General features: G+C 41.2%; 1 long non-coding RNA gene across 3 annotated transcripts in view; it reads right to left on the bottom strand.

Moving 5' to 3' along the window:
* The window catches only part of LOC128853749 (uncharacterized), a 30,498-nt gene that overhangs the window by 2,311 nt on the left and 11,182 nt on the right, over positions 1–17,005 (bottom strand). For all 3 annotated transcript variants that reach the window (XR_008452476.1, XR_008452477.1, XR_008452475.1), the window contains one exon: positions 415–512. This is a non-coding gene — a long non-coding RNA (uncharacterized LOC128853749). The remainder of the gene's footprint in view (positions 1–414; positions 513–17,005) is intronic.

Genomic DNA, 17,005 nt, shown 5'->3' with positions numbered 1-17,005 from the left:
AAAGCAATTAACATCTGTTACTTGCTTTATTATTCTTTTTCATTTTTTACGGTAAAAAAATAACTGAAGACAGTACTGTACTTGCAACATTCCCAAAATGTAGACTCTCATTTCTCCAAAGAAGGTGGACAGGGAATGGAGAAGAGACAAGGAGATGCAGAGGAAAATATGGCATTATTCATGAGTCTTTCCACTGTTGTTCTTTACAGCTTTCTTCAGCTGATCCTGTCTGAAACACTAACAGCAGGTTTTGCTGGTGCAGCTGGCCAAATTATTCATCTGACTTTAGGTACAGTCCACAAAAATCCATTTCAGCTTGGAAAACTCTAAACTTTTAAAAATATCTAAGAACAATTTCCCCTCGCAGCTCTAATGAACAGCAGTAAAATGGTCACTATGTATTTCATTACGCACCCAGATGGCTCCAAAAAGGCAGTGCAGATAATTCACCTCTACGGTCAGACTTCAAATCAGTGCAGGAGTGAGCAAAGGTTGAAGCAGGGGACACCATCCTGAGCAAAAGGAATACAAATTTGCATTTAATCCTAAAGAGACAACAACTTCTTTGAAATACTGAATGCTCCAGTGGCTTCACTTGAAATACTGAGCATTCAGCAACATTCTTCTTCCCAGGGTCACTCAAAGTTTATCCTTCTGAATCACTCAGTGCATCTATAACCAAGCTGCATCTTGGCTTTAGTCCTAGGTTTATATCTTGCTGTCTGTCACTTTGTTCACAGGTTTATAGGAGGTCAAAGCCCCTCCTCCTTCCCATCTTCTTTTGCTGAGAACACATCCAGTGAAAGCCAAAAGACAACTGATGGAGCTTCTCACGTATGACTAAAAGATTTAAAGTGATTTCACAATATCAGTGGCACAACGTTTTCCATAGCGGTTTACGTTCAGCTGCCAAGTGGCTACTCACAGAGATTAGCTGTCTAAATATTTCAAGGGATGCATTCAACAGCCCTCAGAACCCTTTTGTTAAAAGTTATAATGATGTTGCCTATTCAAACTTACTTCTTGCTGTGAAAGCTATTAAGGTAATCAAAATAGAAGAGAGCTCACCATCTACTTTTAATTAATAAATTACAAGTTACTGTGTAACCAGCAAGATTCTGTCAAGGTCAAAATTAAGTGCTCATCCCACTACCCGTGAACCCAATTTTCAATCGAGGAACATGCGGCAATGGCAGCAAATGAAGCCTGTATTTCCAAGCATGATGTGACTGTTTCTGGAGCACTGAAATAATGTGGCCTCGAGCTCACAGGAAAGCTTTAAGGCAGTAAGGTCTCATTTTTTCAGAAATAAAGTGCATATTTCAGTCCCATTAAAATGAATGGGTTTTAAATATATCTGTAAAGCTAAACACACACATCAGTAGTTTCCTGATTACTGAATTCAAATAAACACATTTTTCTATACAGGGGTCCTAACGCCTAAGGAAAGCAGTAGCAGAGGCATCCAGAGCCCACCACTGTGCAGACCCACTTGTATGCATAATTTTTCATACCATATCCAGTTCCAGCCCAAATCATAGAATGGTTTGGGTTGGAAGGGACCTTAAAGATCATCTGGTTCCAACCCTCCTGCCATGGGCAGAGACACCTTCCACTAAATCAGCTTCCTCAAAGCCTCATCCAGGCTTGAACACCTCCAGGGATGGAGCACTTCCAACTTTTCTGGGCAATCTGTTCCAGAGCCTCACCACCCCAAGGGCATTAGAATTTCATCCTTATAGCTAATTTAAATCTACCCTCTTTCAGTTTCTTTGCATCCTTGTGCACATGCCTCTTCAGGAGACCGTTTTGTTCATATCGGTCACTTCAGTAACCTGCAGACAGCTTCTACCATCTGTAAAGAGAATGGCATATACCTGTAGACCAGAGACTGATATTTACGTCACCTTCAACAACTCACTGGAAAAATTAAACAATCTGTTACAATGGCTTCATTTCTATGACTCACAATTTCAAGATAGGGCTCTCCATCAACCATTCATTGCAGCTGCGCCTCAGGTTCAAGGATGGCTCTGTAGAAGCCTCTGAAGTAACCATATTTTTTTTAAAGATTATTCTTACCGTTAAGAAATGTTACAAAAAAGCTTACAGTTACTCACAGTGAAAGGCTGTGCTTCACACAGAGCAGCAAAACAAAAGGCAGAATTTAGCTGAAGAACTGGATTTTATTGTGACTCCATCTTAGATAATCAGGATATCTGTACAAGATGAGGACCAAAACCTTGACATCCATAAGGTGATAAAACTCCTGCATGATACATCCTTACACCACTAGCTTGTTGGGCTATATAACTTCCTGAACCCAATGTGTAAAGTTCTCCATCACAGAAGAATGTGTTATTTTAAGAATCAGTCTTTAAACAAGAAACTTGCATAGAATTCCTATTCACTTTGAAAGTCCCTTACAGATGCAAACAAAGTATGTTTATAGGTTGTGCTAAAGAAAAAGAAAAATACATATTCTTGCATTTGAAATAAAAAATGAAAAAATTGAGTTTGAAAGGCATCAAATTGCTTTGAAAAGCAAATCAGGTTCAGGGTCCTGATACTGGAAAGTATTTAAAATTTAAAGCAGATAGATACATTTTGCCACTGATCTCAGGGACACAATTAATACACCTTGAAAGGCAGACACATATTTAATTATCTTGCTCAATGATGGGCTAAAATTGTCTGATCTCTCAAATGTCTGGAGGAACTTGGAAAATTGTCCACTCCTCTGGAATAAAACATATTTTTCCCCTAGGTTCAAAGAAATGAGAGAATGATACCAACTCTACATTCAAATCAGACCATGAGGATTAGGCAAAGGTAGCTATTATCTCTTTATGCAAAGCATGTTCATAACAGAGGAGATTTAAAGAAAAAAAAAACCTTCCATTTCAGTAAAATTTTATGAGAACACAAAAAACAGTAAAATTTTTATTGCAGCCACCTTGTGCAACATCATCCTCCCAGGAGCATTCTTCTCTTTGGTTTTACAGCATTCTTATTCAAGAAACCATTCTTTCCAAAATGTTAAATCTTCAGGGTTACAGTCTTATCTCACTGCTTTCTAAAAAACAATCATTCTGTGTAAGAGAGAGCAGTGCTTTTGGTACTCCAGAAGTAGATCAGGTAATATACAGTCAGTTTTATTGGCCCAGTCTTCAAAGTGTTGAAAAACCCAATAATTCACATTGATTTTAGCTTGGTATCTGAAAATGTGGTTTTTATTTAAGCCAATAGCAAATCTCCTGGTTACTTTGCAGTGTAATATTGGGACTTAGATCTGATGGTGACTGTGGGGTTTTATTATTATGAAGTCATTTGGACTTCATATCGATTATTTGTAAGCTTATGGTGTATAGATATCAACGAGTGCAAAGTACAATTCCAACTTATTTATAAATTCAAGTAAAAACATACTGACATAGCCAGATACAAATTAAAACATTGGCTCTCAGGACTGTATGGCATATTGCATAATATTCAATACTGATTCCATGTCTCAGCTCTGGGAGAGGTATTCTGTCCTCATGACTGTCATTTATGGCTGCGAAGATAACCTTGAATCAGTGTCCCCTATCAGGGCAGTAAGTGAGTATAAAGAATAATATTATAAAGAACAGCTTTTTCTTTATAATTTGGGAATTTTTAAGTCAGTCACATAACTCTGGTACCACGCCTCATACAGGTCAGAAGTATTAAACCAAAGATTTGTTTCCAATAAGAAAGCACATTCAAGAGAATGATGCAGAAGCTTGGCAGAGACTGTAGAAATTGATTTCATCTTTACAAAAAGTTAATTACAAAGCTTTGGGAACACACTTTTTACTTACTACAAGCAATAAAAAGACTCAGAGAGTGGTTTAGCCTAAAGATTAAGTTTTCTCTTATTCCACTTTGCAGCTGAACAAACTTTGACATGGAGAGGAGGCATAGAAGATCCCACCTGCTCTCAGTGAGTTGCACAAAGACAGTGGTGTCCCTAGCACCCATCCTGCCCACTGTTCCTCCTCAGGGAACATTAGAGGATTCAGCCAGCCCAAGGGATGGAGCCAACTCACCACACAGCCCACTGTGACCCAGAAACCACTGGAAGTGAGCACAGCCCTTCATTGTACGAGTTCTATGGACACCAAGAATCATTCCTAATGTCAAGCACAACCTTGGCTTTTACAGAAACTTCTGGGGCCAGCTTGATTTCCCAACAGCATTCCCACAGGCTTGCCAGAGTCCTCTGACACACATTCCACGGTGATTATGTACGATATACTTCAGCAATCAGGTTTGGGGACAGCTGAGCAGGATGAAAATAGGCACTTCAATAATTCAATCAACTGGTTTGACAGAGCCAAACTCTGCTCTTTTCTTTCACCCTGTTTTCTGCTCACATTGCTTCAGTTTGACCAAGTTTCACGGGAAGAGGATTAGTTTGGCTTTTTTTTTTGTCAAAATAATCTTTGTGATCTGTTGAATGCATGGCTTTGTTGCTGTGCTGATATCCATGCGCAAGAACACGTAGGATATGCCGACCGTGGGGACTTTGGCAGCAGCCTGAGCACGAGATGCCTGTGCTGTGGAAAGAGGAGGGTGGGGAGCTGCGAGTCCTGCATCCACTCCTGAGTGCTGCAGGCAGCTGACGCTTCTATCCTTGGAAAGGTCAAATGCCTCATAACAGGAGCATTAGAAAGTCAGCACCGTGCTCTGCAGAGCTCAGCCTCAACCCCATAATTCACATTGCAAACACCATGGTATGAATGCAAATCTGCCGTCCTAAGGGAGCCACGAGCACCATGAAAAAGTCAAGTGGTTTTATTCCTTCTTTTCCTGTCATTGCAAGGATGAAATCCCATACCAACAAAATTAATTTATTTCTTTGATGAAGGCAATAACGAGAAGAAAAAATAGTAGGAAAAACAAATCTGACCTTATGACACTTGCAACACACTGACAAGAATACAGAATGGCAAGAAGTCCTATTTTTAAAAGCTATCATCCTGCTGCTGTCGGACTACACTTATGTCAGCAGTAACTCATAGCAGCTTTCTGGCTTGGCTGGCTCTTTCATGGCACAAAAGCGCATCCACAATATTCACTTGGAGCAAGAAGCTGGGCTACTACCTAAAATCACCACAACTAGCTGTGCCTCCATTTAAAGGTCACTCTTCAAAAAACTGAAGTTTGTGGTTAAAATAAAAATTCTAGGATTCCTTTTATATCTGCATGCTTAAAATTAACCATTCTACTGAGGCCTCCAGATCTGTAACAGATAAAAACAGAGGAAGGCAGCACCAAAATGCAAATAACCAGCCAAGGCATAAATAGGACTTATACATTCACAGAAACATAGAAATGTTCAAAGAAGTCTTTGTAAGATTATCTTCATGGCCTTAGATTGCAAATGAACACTTAGAAGGAAAACCAGCATTTTCTTGGTGTCTCCAGGTTAAGAATATTTTTTTAAACTTCAGATTAATGAGATCTATTGCACTCACTTAAAGCAGGAATAATTCTTCTTTAATTTCTCAAAAGGAAAACCCAATATTTAATAACCAGCAGGAATAATAAATCAGCCAGTGTAATCTCATTTCCATTACCCTTATTAGCTAAAGAGATTGGTAGATCAAACCCAATTTCATTCTTCCAGAAACAAATATACTATTATTTTTAGCCCTATTTCCCAAGACAGTGAAGTCAATGTACTTGGGCTGCCTGCCTGTCTGTCCACTCTGACAAGTTTTGAGCCTGCTGGCCAATTTCAGCTTAAATTAATGAAGATATAGTGGATTCAGAGATTTTAAACTCCGATTGTTTTCTGAACAATCTCTAGCCAGGAAGGACTCAAATATATGATCCCACTTCAAAAGGGAACAGCAAGACAGTGTGAGATCTATTCACCTCATTTCATAGAAATAGATACTAGATGTAAACGTTTGCACAGCTGGGCACAGGGAGAGGGAAGAAATATAGAGGGATACGCGAGGATATAGAGAGGGCTTAGTGGTATTGCACGGAGGAATCAAAGAAACATCAATACATAACTAAGCAATACTGCAAAGATGTAAGCGTAAATAAATAAACGAATCCAGAAGCATCAGGGTTTGCTAATTCCACCACTCTTGGAACAATTTATTCGTAATTCTTCACTCATCTTGATGCGTTTTTGCTACACCGGTGCCCATGCAATCATCCTTAAGCAACACCAATTTTAACACAAGAAACTGTTATTCAAGCTGAGAAAAGTCCTCAGGCTGATCTTTTGGCTAAAACCCTTTGAAAATTTCTGTTCTGTATCTGGCATCTAAATATATATACAGTATATATATACATTGAAGTACCTATATACATTAAAGGAAAGCAAAGGTTACATCCAGAGTATGTTCTTTCTTCTAATCTGGAGGGCCACCGCCACCCTGCAGCAGTGCAATAACCATTGCAAAAATTAGCAATGGCAGGCCGGGAACGGAGCGCGAGAGCAAGAAGTGTTTTGCCTGGAATGAACTGCACAAGCAGAGAAAAAGTCTGCCTCAAAATCTGGCAGAGTGAGATGTCACCACTTTGCTCACAGAACAACGAGCTGACATACAAAGGTCCCCTCCTCTCTGCCCGCAGCTGTATTGCAAATGCTCATCCTTTATCCCTTCTTCTCTTAAATTAGATTTTGCTTGTGACTCATGGTGGTTTTAGCAGTTTACTGCATGCTTGTTACATGCAATCCGCAGAAGACAAATTGCCAAGCACACCGGTTTAATCATATCTGCCTTAGACAGTTTGAATATATCATGTAATAAGAAAAATCCTGTAAGATAATCTTTAGAGATGCAAGTGTAGTATACCTAACATGACAATGATATCAGTAAAAGCTTTGCAAGTGCATGTAGCCACTATAGACATCAAGACTGAGCTTTGTTTTAGTTATGTTAATAACGTGGATGGAAAACGGTTGTGGAGAAGAGTTAGGAAAATAAATTATCTGTGGCTTTTCCCGGACAGAAAGGCCACTTGGTCATCAAATAGCCCTTAGATGTATTTATGATATTATATAGGATAACTTATTATTACTCTATGTTTATTTATCCTCAATATATGAATTTAATGTTAATAGCAACGAATTATTTAGATGCCAAAAGTTTTCTTTGAAAATTCTTTCAAACTGTCCCTGAGTTCCCACAAACTGGGTAGAGGACAAGCTTATGAGCAGGTCGGGTTCTCCGACATAAATTCCTAACCATCTGATTACAACATATTTTATGTTATTGCTAAAATATTTACCCAAGGGATACAGTGCACCATAGCCTTCTGTTTGCAAAACTCTCTCAAGGCAAAAAATAGGTTATGACTTAAAATTAATAAGCACCACATTGGAAGTCAACACAATACACCCTGACAAAGACCCAGTTAGTAAGTCATGAGGTGTCACACTCTATTTTTAGGAGTAAATTATGATTTTTCATGGGTGTTGACAATGACTGCTTTCTTTATGCATCAGTTATATAATGTGACCATCCATTTACAACATAAGGTGGTTTATATTCAATATTGTGAAAGTGTTCATGGCAAATACTGCAAAGACAATGACTAGCATTACCTAGAGGTTGTGCTAGAATGGCAAGGAGCACTTTAGGTAAACTTCAGATTTCTCCTGGATGCCTTTTTGGCTGAAGTCAAAGAAATTTAGCTAAGAAAGATGACAATGTGGATCACAGTCGCAGGCAGAGGAGTCAGCCAGCTACAATCACTCGTATCATAGAATTGCTTGGTTGGAAAAGACCTTTGAGATCATCAAGCCCAACTGTATCTGCACACTACTAAACCATACCCACAAGCACTTCATCTACCCATCTTTTTAATACCTTCAGGGATGGTGTCACCTTCCTGGGCAGGCTGTGCCAGTGCTTGATAACCCTTTTCGGTGAAGAAATTTCTCCTGATGTCTAACCTGAACCTCCCCTGGCACAACTTGAGGCCATTTCCTCTCACCCTGTCATCTATTACTTGGGAGAAGAGACCAACACCCACTCCACTACAACCTCCTTTCAGGTACTTGTAAACAATCTCCCCTCAGACTCCTTTTCTCCAGGCCAAACAATATCAGTTCCCTCAGCCGCTCCTCGTAAGACTTGTTCTCCAGCCCCTTCACCAGCTTTGTTGCCCTTCTCTGGATGTGCTCCAGCCCCTCAAAGTCTTTCTCGTAGTGAGGGGCCCAAAACTGAACACAGTATTCAAGGTGTGGCCTCAACAAAGCTGAGTACAAAGGCAGAATCACTTCCCTGGTCCTGCTGGTCACGCCGTTTCTAATACAGCCCAAGATGCCATAGGCATTCTTGGCCACCTGGGCCACTGCTGACTCATGTTCAGCTGGCTGTCAACCAAAAGCCCCAGGTTCTCCTCTGCCAGGCAGCTTTCCAAGCCTGTAGCACTGCACAGGACTGTTGTGTCCCAAGGGCAGGACTCAGTGCTTGGCCTTGTTGAACCTCACACCACTGATCTCCATTCATCGATCCAGCCAGTTTAGATCCCTCTGCAGAGCCTTCCCAGCCTGAAGCAGATCAACACTTCCTCCCAGCTTAGTGTCACCCATGAACTTACTACGTTCTCCATGAGCACTTGAGTGGTTGACAGTATCGGACGCATACCAGGAAAGAAAAGCCTTTGATCAGTCAAACAGGAAAACAATGAGCCCAGCCCAAGGAATGTCTCTTAAACCACCGCATTTAGAACAAAGACAGCACTCACCTTGAAAGTTGGTTACAGTCCAAGGAAATAAATGAGGAACAGCTCAGGAGAAAGAGCAGTTCAAAAAAAAAAAAAAAGATTCTAACAGTGCAATTACTTGGGTCTTACCATTTTTGCAGTTGAACAGAATTGGTAAAGAAAGTACATAAAAGGCCCCAGCCAGTAGGAAAACTGTAACAATCCCAGCATCGAGGCTACTTCCAGTCTGCCTGAGAGGAGTGATCTGAGGAGGGACTATGTGAGAACCTGCAGTTCGCTGGATTTCCTGTGCCTTGGCTCATCACCAGGGCATGGAAAGCCACCATGAACAGAGTGAGAAACTGCAAGAAGAAAGAAAATTGGCATTTACAAACTTACAGGGAAACTCATCGTAAGGATTTGTCACGTTTCTAGCTGACACCTGCTGCAATGTCCTTTTGTGCTTTGTTTGGATTTAGTTTTTTTTTTATTAATCCCAATGTAAACCATTATCACATCCTGCTTTCTGTAGTAATTACAGCAGATGAGAGAGATAAGCCTGAAACATCAATGGATGCAAGTAGCACTGGACTTTGGGGAGTTCCAAATCAATTTTTTTTAGTGTAGGCTTTTCTTGAGCAAAACAGAAGAAATTTGTTGGAAAACAAGTGCAACAGAGAGTGAAATGCAAGTTGCCAAGTAATGTAAATGAGGGCCCTGGTGGTCCTTCGAGGAGGATGTGACACATTACAGAGTGCAGGTACCCAATCTCTCACTAAATTAACTGGATCTGGTGTAAACTCAGACTATGATGTTCAGACCAAACCAAGAAAGATCAATACCACAACAGCTTAAATATATACCAAAAGGATTACCTGGCCAACACACTATTTCACATGGTGACAGCTCATCTTCCGTTGGCTTCAAACACGTGACAAAATGTGGGCAATGAATTCCAGCATGTTGGCATAATATCCTGCATGACACCCCCAGCACTGAGCAGCTCCAGTTGTTGTCAATGTCATGTGCTATGATAAATTCAGACTAATTTCTTTTTGCTATAAGAGGCATTCAACAACCAAACAGCTACCTGCTGAGATGCTCTAAGCCATCCTAGCCAGGATAGCTACGGCAACCATTTGCCTGAGAAGCCCTCCTTACTCTGCATTCTCGCAGTTCTCATAGATCCTTCACCAGTGACATACACACCTGTAAGAAAGCTGGAGGCCCAACATGTATTGGTGTGGTACGTCACTGCTGAAAGCATTCATGGCTCTTGTTTCTACCCCTTCAGCAGCTGAATCTACCTTATCTTTCCTTAACACAGGTGAGTTCTGCCATCAAGTAAAACCAAGTAGATTGTCCCTAAAACGGTAGCTTCTTTTACAATTCCTCTGCTAGTTACTCCAGCCTGGTGTGCAATGGCTATATTAGCTGACTGCAAGTAAAATCTCATCTAAGTGGAGAGGAAGACGTGTAAACACCTGCCAGAAGAAATGCTATGCACTTTCTCATAAAGCTAACATTTCTCAATATTTCAGCACATGTTCAGCCTGCAGCCCCTTATTCCATACAATCTTCATTAACTTCTTGTACCAACATTATTGCTCACTGAAATTTAAAGCAAAAGATGAACCTGGACACAGAAAATACTTGCACATTTTTATACTTTCAGTGGTGCAGCATGCATAAAAGGAACGTGATTTCTGTTTTTCCACTTCCCTTTGCTTATTGCTGCAAAGAACCCCACCATCTGTTGGAAATGCCTTATTTCTTACCTTTTTTATTTGCCTGTACATAACTCTGAGAACAAAACCAACGGATTTTTACAAGACAGCCAAACTTCAAACAGCTCCAGTGCAAGAGGCAAACTCCTACGCAGTGCTTCTGCTCCCAGTGGGAGAGATTTCTATTGCATCCTCGCTAGCAAAGCCTTAGAGCCATTTCACTGTAGCAGAGTTGTTATAAATTCATGAGAGCACAATAGAGATCAGACTGAGGCCTGTCTCATGCCAACCAGGCACAGTTTTGCATGCCATGCATGTAAGGTTTCTTGAGGGACCATCTCTTGAAATCTAAGACTAAGAAGAGCATACAGTCATTCCCTCCTCTTCAGAGTGTGTCCTGTTCTGCCTGTTGCCACGCTCCAGTAATGCAGAAATCCTATGTATCAGAGCTCCACATTGCAAAGTGTTGGGGGGACACATAAATTAAACTCAACAGCACCATGCATCTATTTGTGGCATGCAGCACTCAAGCATCTATTTGTGGCAAATCTCGCAAGGATACTTGTAAATGGTTTGGGTTTATTTTAGTAGGAATAATATGATAGCAGGATTGGTTTTGCATGTATCATTGTTATAATGGGGTAGTAAGAAAAGCAGGAGGGATTCTTTGCAGCATTTCAACTTAAAGGAGGCTTATGAGAAAGATGGAGACAAAGTATTCAGAACTATCACTTGTAATAGGATGAGAGCTAATGGTTTTAAACTGAAAGAGTGTAGATTTAGATAAGGAAGATATTTTTTACGATGAGGGTGGTGAAACACTGGAACAGGTTGCCCAGAGAGGCAATAGATGCCCCATTTATGGAAAAATTCAAGGTCAGATTGGACGCAGCTCTGAGCAACCTGATGTAGTTGAAGATGCTCCTGCTCACTGCTCACCTAAACCATTCTATAATTCAATGACTGTGCTCCCTACTGAGCCTCCTATAATTAAATTAATTTTATCAGGATAGCCATTATCTGGGTGTACCCAGCCCTGTGAAGACCTTTCTTTTCATGCATCAGCGAATTATGTTTTCATTCCTCGTTATCACTGATGCAAATCACATGCAGAAGCCATTGTATGCATAGAAAATACGGGACTTTGCATCCATGCTTGCCAGCCGCCTCCTCTACTGAGTTACTGTGCTCTGTGCAGTACTCAAATGCCTGAACAACCTGCTCACAAGTTGAGCTCACTCTCCACATTTAAATCAACAATTTTGAGTATCATTACCTGGACTTAATTTATTCTTGATCTTTGGCTTCTTAATAGGGAAAAAATCAACAAGAATGAGCCAGCCACAGGGCTATTTTTATCAACAGATTATTCACCATGTATTTCTATTCCAATTTTGAATCCTTTAAAAGTGCTCCTACTCCACTGTGTATTGAATCCTGTGGATATGTTTTATCTTATCTACTTTTCCCTGTCTCGTTCTGTTAGAGACCTTCCCTGTTAGATAAAGTCATCAGGTCTTTGGATGAGGAGAAGCAATTTCTTTCACTTGATTAACTGCATAACTTAATGCTATCAGCTACATTAGGGGACAGAAGCACAAGACAGGCTATCAGAGAATCAAAGTCAGCCACAGCCACACAAATCTCTGCAGCAAAAGCAGCATGGGGTTTCAATAATCAATTGTATATTCCCAGGGAGTTTATCTGCAATAATAAAAATATTTCTTGTAGCTTTGAAAGGAAATGGGTAGATTGACAGTAGAGACAAAAAAAAGAATCCTACAGCATCATTTTTTTATATTATTTGCAGACTTTGAGATAAGTAAGGAGCAAATTTTTGGCAATCCAGATGTGAGAACGTTTTTAAGAAGATATCCTTAAGTAACAGTAAGTATTAAAATGAGGGGAGTTAACTTTGGCTCTACCCAAGTGTGATGGGGCAGAATAGCATCCAGAAAGTAAGCTCTCAGCTGCTTGAAGCCTGAGAGTCCTGCCTAACTTTTCACACTGAATAATAACTCAGTAAGTGCATCTTAAGCAAGCGCAATATCCAAGCCAATGCTAATCTGCTAAATGGTTGTTTAGCGTTTGGAAAAGAGCTGCCCACCACACCAGGAAGGCCTTTTGAAATCCCAGACAGCAGCAATGTTATGCCAGCACAGGTATAATATGTCAGCACAACCTGAACATCGCATGGCAAAACCCAGGCTTTTCCAGAACTCCAACGAGAGCCTTCGCAACAACAATGCACTCAGCCCCTTCTTCACCAGCCACCTGCCTTAGCCATATATTCCTATATCTCCAGCTCATGAACGGCTCAGCTGGAGCTGTTAGAAGTTTTGCTGCAGAGTGGGTAAAGTGGAGCATGCTGACCAAGCCAGATAAGGCTTTTTCTGTTAAATCAAGCAGTTTAGCTCAAATCACTAATAAATGCAAGCTATTTTTGTCCAATAGCATTCATCAGTCAAGTTTAGTACATCACTATCCACATCAAAACTGTCATACTTGGCAGGCATCTCAGAAGAGGAACCGGGACTGATAAAGTCTGATAAAGCTAACCATGGCTCCATAGAAACTCTTGAAATTTGGAGTCCAGGCCAAACACCCAACTTAGTAAGCTCCTGTCTGAAATTAAAACCTCCTTACCACCTCAGGCAAAAAAGCATCCCAGAATGAACATCATTAAGGCTAACAAGAATGTGAAGTGAACTGCAAAATAATTAAATTAATTGTGTGTCAAGGAAAACCCGACTGATTGCTATAACTCTGATTAGTTGCTCCCCCTTCTCTGGAGAGAATTAACATGAGAACGGAAGATAACCTTGATATTCCGGTAAATATTAAGACTATCTGTTTAGCAGTGTTGGTGAGGTTATTGACCCAGAAGAGGCTTGTTTGAGTTGATTATCACAACATTTGCCCCTCTTAGTGCCGATACACCTGTAAGGGTGGAGGCATAGTTTCCCCTAACAAGAAAACAGTCCAGTCTTGAGCACTTTCGAACAACTGCTATTCTTTGTGCCTGTTGAGGACATTTCTTGCACCCAGCTAGAAGGTACAGCAACTTACTCCAGTCTCTGCAGCAGCTGCTTTCCAGAGATTAGGACTTTCAGCCCCCTTTTTTTTTAATTAACTGAAAGAATTTACATCTCTAAGTCAAATCCCAGCCCTGCTGCAGTTCAGCCACTTCACAGGAGCACACCAAACCTAGCGTTTGGGAAATTCATATAAAGTTCCCAAATAAGAGAGAGCCATTATCTGAAGCGCAGCCTCCAGGCCTTTTCCTGAGATGCTCAGCTGCAGCCATCTCATATGCTGCTGGAGGAAGCAATAGGGCTCACTACCCAAGTAGATTAACTCTCCAGAGCTTTTCTAATTAAAGACACCAGCTCCATGCCAAGGAAATGTGCTTGCTGCAGCTTATTTTAGCTCTGCAGTTCTGACAAACCAGTCACTTTTCTTCTTACGATCTTGTGTAATTGGAAGACAAATTTCTTCTGAATAATGAATGCTCTGAGATACCACTGCTTATGGAGCAAAGTATTTTCATGGTAAAAATAGATCTATAAAACGATAGCTGAACATTAATAGAGAATTTGCTCCTGTAAATCCGGAAGCAGAGAATGGTTAAGGTTGGCAGGAGGCCCCTGCTTCAACCCCTGCCCACAATGGGGACAACTTTATATCAGATCAGGTTGCTCGGGGCTGTGGCCAGGTAAGTGTTGAGAGGAGAACAGAGCTTGCATCACCTCCCCTGGGCTCCCCTAGCAATTGCTGACCACCCTCACAGTGAGAACATTTTCCCCATCTAACTAGAATTTCACTTGCTGCAAACTCCGCTTTTATTATTCATATTGTTATTTGATGCTCTCCACATTTTAAGTTTTTAAAAACCAGGCCTTAATTTGTTGTGAAAGTTACAGGATAGAGTTGGGAAGAGACTGTTTTTCTACATGAAAAACAGTCCTGTGAGAGAGGATCCCTTCTGCACAGCAATATGGTGAACTAGAGACCCTCAGCCAAAACCAGCCCTAACAAAAACTCATGTTAGTCAAAGGAATGAACATTTTCTACCTTATGTTTCCGCTTTACTTTGAGGGGCATTCAGTAGCGCTGTTGCTTCCGGGAAGCTCAGCTCATGTCAGCACAAAGCACCATGCCTGAGTCTCAGCAGCAATGCAACGTGTCAGCCAAACAGTGATGAAGATTAACATGTTTTCCTAAATCCTTTTGAGATCTATTCCTTGTACTGGGCCAGAACTTGTAAAATTTATAGTTCTTGCAACTTGTCTCAACACACAAAAAATGTGCCTGAGGACCTTCTCCATATGTTACTTACCGTGTGAAAGTGAGAAGTAACGCTATTCTTTCCCATTTAAAAAAGGGAATAAATGTTTTCTTCCCTGTGTTCCATCTTTGACAATGTCACAAAGCCTCATATCCCACACTGCCCATCCACCCAGGAGCAGTGGGACTCTGTACGCTCAGCCCTCAGGCTACAGAGGGTTTCAGAAGTTCCGAGGCTTTTCTGTGCTCCTCCACTGTTAGTTCGTGGGGAGGCACAGTAGATGTGTACCCTGACCCTCACTGAAACTGAAAATTCTATCTAGTGAAGCTCAGGTAAATCCTTCCCAGGCTTTATTTCCAGCTGAGAGACGCATCCTCAGCCACATTCCATAGGATTTGCTGGTCTCAGTCCTCCTCCTGGTGGGGAAGAGATATAATGGCTAGGAAGGAAGGAAGGAAGACTGGGGATGGGATATCCGTGGTGAATGAGCCACCTCTACCTGCCCTCAAGGACAGTCGCTGCATATGGACAACCAAAACAGTCATGGAGCAAAAGAGGAGCACTTTCCTCCTGGTGGTAAGTAGTGGCACATGAGCAGCACAGAAAGGCATTGCTTCCCTGCCTGAAGTCTGCTCTGTAGCAAAGCAAATAAGAAAAATCAGTCCAGAGTTGTTCCTCTTCCTCCACCACCAGCTTTGACCAGGTCTGAGCTCCCCGATATGCAGCATGGAAGGAGCAGCCAGTAAACAGAGGCACAAGAAAACAGCATCTCAAAACGGAGGAGCCAGAACATGGAGGGTGTGCTGGTTTCTCAAAAGAGAAAAACCAAAACAGGATAAAAACAACATTTCCATGTTGTAGAGGAGCAGAACACAGAGACGAGCCTTCCATTGGCCCTGATGGTTTCTCTCTATGTTACTCGTGTTCCTGAAATACCTGAAGTGAAATCAAGAGTTGGGACTTGCACTGCCACCCTTCCCCACAGGCTAATGTGACACCACACAGAACAGCACAAAAATGAGGAAAAAGATAGGAGCAAATAAAAGGTCGATGCAATACAGAGGGATTAATAGAATTTTCTGTGCTGTTTCCCTTGGACAACTTCAAGGGCTCAGCCCTTTTTCTCAACATAACACTGCGACTTTCGGTAGGTTTTTAATAGAAAAAATACCACTGGGATATTTTATTCTATCTGTTTCCTTTTCTGCTTTTTCGCCCTTCCCACACCGCCTTGGGGAAAAGTAGCTAGAGGAGTTTCAGCTATTGCCAACCGCTGTGTTATAACAATTTAATTTTGGGTAGCCCCAAAGCATTATTTGTAGCCAAAACAATCACAGTTTATAAGTAAGCCTTTTACGTCAGCAGGTCACAAGCAGAGGGTTGAAAAAATGATTGTGTACCTAAGGACATAGGCACCCCAGCTAAATATCAAACATTGATTTGAAGTGTTAAATGCCTACAGCCCACACACCACATTGTTTAAACCACAGAGGGAGAGGTATCTGAGGTGGGCTGAATAACCACCCAGATGTGCCCCTTGTTCTCTGCTTCCTGCAGAGTGAGCCCAGGGGGACTGGCATCAATCTCATGGAATAAATGCCAGATCTCAGGTGAGATAAACCCAAAGCTCCATCCCAACCTCCATTACCGCCGCCAACTCCGTGAAAGTCAATAATAAAGCTGCTCCATCATTTTTGTATTATTTAAAAGTTCAGGTGTTGATTCTAGCAGTCTCGTGGCATATTGCTTTTATCTACCCATCTAAAATGGATGGTGTTGAGTGAGGAAAACTGCAGACACTCTTCTCTTTTTAAGCTTTAACTCCACAGAAAAAGTCTTTCTCGCCCAGACCTTTACACTTTCCTTTAAATGCCCAATACATAGATTAAGATTCTAACCCTGAAACAGCTCCCTGTAGCACAAATTCTGCAGCAGTACCAAAGCACATAGCAGCTCTTGTAATCTATCACTAATACAACATTATACATCAATCAGTAGGTCAGAAGATTTCACTGCTCATTTGTTTTGTAGAGCTGTTTAAGTGTATGATGATGAAGACAAATTTATTGTGGGATCTGCTGGGAGACTACTCGTTTGTAGGAAGAAAGAAATTGTTTACTTAGATTTAACAGAGGGATGATTCCCATTTATATATGTGTACATATATATGGTAAGATGTAGGAATACATGGACCTCAGTCCCAAACAGCTGTAACGTGTGGTGTCAAGTGGCTTTGCATTACAGTATGAAGCCAGTGCCGCCAGGCGCAGCAAGCCCTGCAGCTGAGCCC

This window comes from Cuculus canorus, chromosome 15 (assembly GCF_017976375.1).
Source record: "Cuculus canorus isolate bCucCan1 chromosome 15, bCucCan1.pri, whole genome shotgun sequence".
NCBI classification, from domain to species: domain Eukaryota; kingdom Metazoa; phylum Chordata; class Aves; order Cuculiformes; family Cuculidae; genus Cuculus; species Cuculus canorus.
The sequence above is the reverse complement of the archived record's forward strand: the minus strand, read 5'-3'. Positions and strand labels throughout refer to the sequence as shown.